Genomic DNA, 7,653 nt, shown 5'->3' with positions numbered 1-7,653 from the left:
AAGATATAGTTTACATCTGATATGCCTGAATGATGAGTCCATTGCTTAAAATGGGGTGTCAAAGTCCCCCACTGTTATTGTATTACAGTCTTTCTCCTTCTTCAGATCTATTAATATTTGCTTTATATAGTTAGGTATTCTGATATCGTGTGCATTTATATTTACAACTGTATATTGTCTTATGTATTGACCTCTTTATTATTATATAATGAAATTTCTTGTTTCATTTTATAGTTTTTTACTTTAAAGTCTATTTTATCTGATACAAGTATGGTCAACCTGGTCTCTTTTGGGTTCCAGTTGCATGGAATATCTTTTTTTCATTTCTTTACATCTTTGATGTGTCCATAAAGGTGAAGTGAGTGCTTTGTAAGCAGCATGTAGTTGGTTCCTGTTTTTATCCATTTAGCTATTCTATGTCTTTTAATTGGAGAATTTAATTCATTTACATTTAAGGTAATTATTGGTATGTAAGTATATACTACTGCCATTTTGTTAATTTTTTTGTGTGTTTTGTTGATCTTTGTTTGTTTCTTCCTCTCTTGCTGTCTTCCTTTGTGATTGAGTTTCACTAGGAGTATACAGTGATTCCTTACTTTTTATTCTTTGTGTTTCTACTACAGAGTTTTGTTTCTGGTTATGTAAGGCTTACATAAAACATGTCGTAGTTAAAACTGGCTGTTTTGAGACAATAATAACAACTTTGATTGCATAAACCCATTTTACACTTTTATTCAACCCTCCTCAATTCTTTTGTTGTCACAATTTATATCTTTTAATATTGTGTATACCTTAACAAATTATTGTAGTGATAGTTATTTTAAATATTATTGTCTTTTAATCTTCATACTAAAGATATAAATGATTTGTACACCTCCATTACAGTATAAGAATATTCTAAATTTTTTTTTTTTTCTTTTTTTGAGACAAAGTCTCATGCTGTTTCCCAGGCTGGAGTACAGTGGCACAATCTCGGCTTACTGAAACCTCTGCCTCCCAGGTTCAAGTGATCCTCCTGCTTCCTCAGCACCCACCAATAGCTGGAATTACAGGCACATTTCACCATGCCTGGCTGATTTTTGTATTTTTGGTAGAGATGGGGTTTTGCCATGTTGGCCAGGCTGGTCTCAAACTCCTGACCTCAGGTGATCCACCTGCCTCAGCTTCCCAAAGTGCTGGGATTACAAGGGTGAGCCACCGTGTCCATCAGGTTCTTTCTTTTACCAGTGAACTTTATACTTTCATATTTTTTGTGTTACTTACTAGCATTCTTTCAGCTTGAAGAACTCCCTTTAGCATTTCTGGTAAGATGAGTCCAATGCTAATGAATTCCCTCAGCTCTTGTTTGTCTAGGAAAGTGTTTGTCACTCCTCCTTTCCTAAAGGACAGTTTTGCCAGTTAAAGTATTCTTGGTTGAGAGGATATCCTCCTCCCCTCACCTATCCAGCATTTTGTATATATGCCATTTACTCTCTTCTGGCCTATAAGGTTTCTGCTGAGAAATCTGCTAGGCTTATTGGAACTCCTTATATGTGATATGCTTCTTTTCTCTTGCAGCTTTCAGGAACCTCTCTTTGTCTTTAATTTTTGGTAATTTGATTATACCATGTCTTGGTGTAGTCTGCAATTTTGTTCATATTGAATCTGATTAAAACACTTTGACCTTCTAGTATCTAGATATTTCTGTCTTTCCCCAGATTTGGAAAGTTTTTTGCTATTATCTTTTTAAATCAGCTTTCTGGCCCTTTGTCTTTCTCTTCTACTTTTTGAACTCCTATAATTTGAAACTTTGCTCTTTTGATGTTCTCCCATAAATTCCATAAGCTTTCTCTATTCCCCTTCTTTCTTTTTTCTTTTGTTTCTCTGACTGGGTAATTTCAAATGTCCTATCTTTGAGCTCACTGATTCTTTCTTCTGCTTGATTGAGTCTGTTATTGCAGCTCTCTATGGAATTTTCCAGGTCACATATCGTGTTTTATTAGCTTTAGATTTTTTTTTATAGTTTCTATGTCTGTTAAACTTCAAATTTTGTTCATATATTGTTTTTCTGATCTTTAGTTGTCTATCTGTATTCCCATGTAGCTCACTGAACTTCTTAAAGATGATTACTTTGAACTCTTTGTCAGATAATTTATAAACCTCTGTTTCTTTAGGGTCAGTTTGATGGTGCATTATTTTCTTCCTTTGGTGGTGTCATGTTTCCCTGATTGTTCTTGATACTTCTGGTTATACACTGGTGTCTGTGCAGACTAGAAAACTCTTTGGGAAAACTCTTCACCAATCAGTCTGTCCAGAGATTCTGGGCAGGACTTCTGACATGTTCTGCAGGTGGGCTTGTGCTGGAATCTTCAGGCAGGTTAACCTAGGTGCCTTTGTCAGCAAGTGTGTGGGCCTGGTGCCTAGGTCTGTAGGGTTGGACTTGGAGCCTAGATCCACTGGGATGTATCTCTTGACTGAGTCTGCAGGGGTGGGCCTGGAACATATAGGGGCCAGCCTGAACTCCCACTATGTAGGGGTCAGCCTGAAACCTAAGTGTACAGATGCCAGCCTGAAGCTTGGGGATATGGGGTCATGCCCAGGGCTGGGGGTGGTTTGGAACGTGGGGCAACTGAGGATGTCTTGGCCCTGGGGCATTCAGATCAGATTTTGAGTCTGTGAGGGCTGGCCTGCTGCTGGAATTTGCCTGGGGTGGGGCTGCTGTGGTAGGGCCACTGTGGTGGGCCCAGGGCGTCAGGGCCCAGCCCATTCCTGTGGCCAGTCTAGAACCTAGAGCACTGGGGTTAGCCTGGTAGTAGGGGAGGCCTAGAGGCTCAGTCTCTGGTTACTGACATGAAGTCTGGGGCTATAAGGACCTGCCCAGCACTGGATTTTATTGGAGCAGGCCCAGTGTTGGTGTCCAAGGCATGTCTAATGCTCACTTCCCTCTATTTCTTCCAGATATCTCAATTCACATTGTGCTACTTGGATTAGGGAAGGGCTGATGTGTGTAATGTATAACTGTCTTTCTTATCCTCTTCAATGCATTGTTTCTTATTTCTGTGCTATACCCAGGTGCTGTAAACTCTTAATTTCCTTAGCTCTGTGAAGGTATTTTTATGCATATTTAGTTATTCAAATTCATGTTTCTGTGGAGGAATGAGTGCTGGAAAGTCCTATGCTGCCATTTTACTGATGTCTGGACTTTGTTTAGTTTTTGAAATTACTGATGTGGTTTGATTTATTTTTAAATTTTAATTTGTGAGATTTTATATACACATACTGCTTTTTTCTCCTTTCTTGTTAAGTAGATTTATTAAGGTTTTCTTATTTTGTCTTTTCTCTCTGCTAATTTAGAAGTTCTCTTTTTCCATTCTTACAATATTACTCATTTAAAAAAATGCACACTTGTCTTAAAGTCTAAAGTTAATATTGCTACCCTCCTCTTGAGAGTTAAACTCTTCGCTAATCCTCATCTTCCATATTATTGTTGTCTAATATAGTAGTTGCACCTTGTTTTCAACCCTCTCAAATTAATCCTTATTTTTATTGTTTAACAGTCAATGCTAATTTATATATACTTACAGTGATGAATGTATTAATTTGTCATTGTTCCCAGCTTTTTCCTTGGTTCCTAAAAAAGCCCATCCATTAGTGTTTCCTTCAGAATATGTTCTCACACTTTGTTTGAAACCGCATTCATTTCTCTTCAGTCTTGAATGATAAGTATAGCATTTTTTGATAATTACATTTCATTAATATTTTGAAGATATTTTTATATTATCTTCTGGCCTTTAATGTTACTGATGGAAAATCCATTTTTATTTTAATTATTTTTAAGGTGGGAAATCTATCTTTTCCTTCTGGTTGCTCTGAAGATATTCTTTTCTGTTTGACACGTCTAAATGTGAATATATTTGTATTTATCCTATTCAAGACCTATGCTACTTCAAACTGAGGATATATCTCTTTAACCATTTTGAAAAATTCTCAAATATATTATTTTCAGGCCAGGTATGGTGGTTCATGCCTGTAAGTCTAGCACTTTGGGAGGCTGAGGCAGGTGGATCATTTTAGTTTGAGACCAGCCTGGCCAACATGGTGAAACGTTGTCTCTACTAAAAATAGAAAAATTAGCCAGGTGTGGTGGTGGGTGCCTATATTTCCAGCTTCTCAGGAAGCTAAGGCAAAAGATGGCTTGAACCTGGGAGGTGGAGGTTGCAGTGAGCTGAGATTATGCCACTGCACTCTAGCCTGGGAGGCAGAGTGAAACAGTGTCTCTCTCTCTCTCTCTCTCTCTCTCTATATATATATATATATATATATATATATATATATATATATAAATGTGTGTGTGTGTGTGTGTAATATATATAGCATATATATTTTACATATATATAAAATTCTATCCACAACTCTTATTGCATACATATTAAGTATTTTAAGTCTCGTCTTCATTTCTTGTAATATTCTTTTGTATTTTGAACATCTTTATCTCTCTGCTTCATTTTGCATAATTTCCTCAGATTTATCCATCACTTCACCAATTCTTTCTTCAGTTTGTCTAATCTGCCTGCTGTTTAATTTGTTTTTAATTTGTTTCAAAGTCTTTTCATGTATAGAAGTGGTATTTGGTTTTTTTTCACATCTTTCTATTCTTTGTACATAGTATTCTTCTTCTTTTTTTTTTTTTTTTAAAACATAGTATTCTTCTTTAAAGGTTCTCTTCTTTTTTTTTAAATCACCATCGCAATTTTAAACATAGCTATTTTATATTTTCTTTCAGAATTTTCCATTATCTTTAGAAACATTAATGCTAATACTTGTTTGTTGTATCTCCTTATGCTATGTGCTTTGTAGTGAACTGTATCCTCATATAGTTTAATTTCTTTTCATTATGAGTGCATCTTTATCAGTGGTGTGTCTGTGTGTGTGTAGAAATTCAACATGCCTGGGTTGTAAAAAATATTGCTACAAGGAGTATCAGTTGTTCAGGTTTCCTTTGAACAGTAATTTCTCATAGAAGTTCTTCTCCCCAAGAGCCTTAGGAAATTTTATCTCAAGTTCTTTAGATGAGCAGATATAGCCCTTTTGGTCAGTCTTTCAAAGAAAAGGCAGTTTTTCCAGGGTTGGAGGACTTCAGTTCTATATTTCCATCATCTGCAGGCCCATGACCCCATTTAATCCTATCTGGACATTAACACTCCCTTCTACCATTCTATGTGAGAGCATGCCAGCCATTGCTGATAACTCCAGCTATAAGTTCCTCTTTTGTTTCTGGCTGAGGACCTGACTTTTATTTTTTTCATTCAACTAGTTAATATTTTGTATATATTTTTCTGACCTGTTCATACATTTACAGCTGAAGAAGGGTATCTACTATCTCAACCTCTATGTTATGGAAACCGAAAATTCCCTAATTACATTTGCACGAGTCTTACCTCTCTTTGTACCTATTGTTCAGACTATTTCTAAAATCTGTACATCTTTGTGAAGTCTTTTTAGGTTTTTCAAAAGATTGTTTTTCAAATAAATAGCTAACATTCTATGTACTTGACTAGAGTCTAAGCACTCTACGTATTCCACGTGATCTTCACAAAATTCTGTAAGTTAATTCATATAATTACTATCTTGATTTTCAGATGAAGACAATGAGACATTAAGAAGATACACTTTTTCAGGGTCACACAGCTATTGAGTGATGGGTGCTAGGATTTAAATCCATGTCTGTCTGTTGCCAGAGTGTATGATCTTAACCATGGAGCTCTATTTTTCCTGGTTTCCTGTTCTTGCCTTGGTAGATTGATTGTAAGCTTCTGAAGTGCTTCAATGATGACAGGAAGAAGCCACTAGGAAAGTTTCTTACTCAGGAGGACAGGATAACTGGAGCTGAGCAACACTGCAAGCCTATTGGCGAGATGAATATGAACTTCAACTTCAGTTCCACTTTATTTAATCCACAGCGCTAGTAAAGTTCAAAGCAAGCTCAGATACTCTTTTTAGGTGGGATTGAAGATGACACTAGAAGAAACCTCAAAGAGCTTATGCCCTTTTATAAGCACTCATTTCCAAATAAGTGTTTAGGCGCAGCAGAGAAGCCATCTTAGAAATTCTTGGGATGTGATATATTTATTGGAAAAGTAATTTGGAAAATGTTTAATGTATTAATAGTCATGCTACTTGCCAACTAGGCACTGAACATGGTTTTTGTTCAATTGCATTCTAATTTTCCATTCATATGAGGTGTTTCTGGGGGAAATAAAGCATGTATAGCTCTCCACTTTGTGAGAACACAATAGAAAATAAGAAAAGCTTCTGTGTGTATCAGTCTGTAATGATGAGAACATGTAGCAAATTACCACAAAAATATTACTATGGCATCAAAGGAGTAAACATTACTTATTATTTTTAACGCCACGTGTATTGTCCTCTTCCACCATTACAGAACTTTTTCTTTTCTTTTCCCTGAATAAGGCACATGAATCTTTCTTCTTTGCTTTAGCCTGTTTCTAAGACATTACAATTAAGATAAAAATTTATTTAGTTTTACAAAAGCATAGCAGGCAGAGAATTAAGCATTTAGACTTAATTTTATGTATGTTCTAAAACTCAAATATTCTCTGGTTATTATAGCTATTATGAACTGAATTGATTTTCCCCACCCCCAAATTCACATGTTGAAGCCCTAACACCCAATGTGACTACATATAGAGATTGGGTCTTTAAGGAGGTAATTATGGTTAAAAGAGGTCAGAAGTGTAGAGTCCTAATAAAACAGGACTGATATCCTTATAAGAAGAGAAAGATACCAGGAGTACATGTACAGTGATAAGGCTCTGTGAGGGCACAGTTAGAAAGTGGTCATCTACAGGCAAGGAGAGAGGTCTCACCAGAAACCAACTCTGCTGCCACCTTGATCTTGGAATTACAGCATCCAGAACTGTGAGGAAATAAATTTCTTTTCTGCTACCAATTTGTGGTATTTTGTTATGGCAACTCTAGCTAACTAATACAAGCGACTTTCCTTTCTACCACAAAGTATTTGAATACTTAATGTATAATATTCTATCTAAGCAAAATACAATTCAAGCAAGTATATTAGTCCATTTTCACACTGCTGTAAAGTTAGTACCTGAGACTGGGTAATTTATAAACAAAAGAGGTTTAATTGACTCACAGTTCTACATGGCTGGAGAGGCCTCAGGAAACTTATAATCATGGTGAAAGGCAAAAGGAAAGTAAGGCACATCTCTAGTAGGAGAAAGAGACAAAGTACAACGGAAACTGCCACTTTGAAAACCATCAGATCTCATGAGAACTCCCTCACTGTCATAAGAAAAGTATGAGGGAAACTGCCCCATGATCCAATCACCTCCCACCATTCCCTCCCTCAACAGGTGGGGATTATAATTGAGATGAGATTTGGGTGGGGATACAGAGGCAAGCCATCACCAAGCAAGCACTGAAAACAAACAAACTACCCATCAATTGGCCTGAACTATATATACTGTGAGGAAAATTACATTATTGTGACATAGAACTTATCAACATGTAGCCAGATATGTTCAAAAGCACTAAATTATTTATCAAATTTTGAAGTTACGTGGAAAATTTTCACACAGCAAGTATTCTGAAAGGATGAAAACTAGAAACTTAAGGAATTTTCATTTATAGACA

The sequence above is a fragment of the Cebus imitator genome, unplaced genomic scaffold, assembly GCF_001604975.1.
Source record: "Cebus imitator isolate Cc_AM_T3 unplaced genomic scaffold, Cebus_imitator-1.0 Scaffold80, whole genome shotgun sequence".
NCBI classification, from domain to species: Eukaryota; Metazoa; Chordata; class Mammalia; order Primates; family Cebidae; genus Cebus; species Cebus imitator.
The sequence above is the reverse complement of the archived record's forward strand: the minus strand, read 5'-3'. Positions refer to the sequence as shown.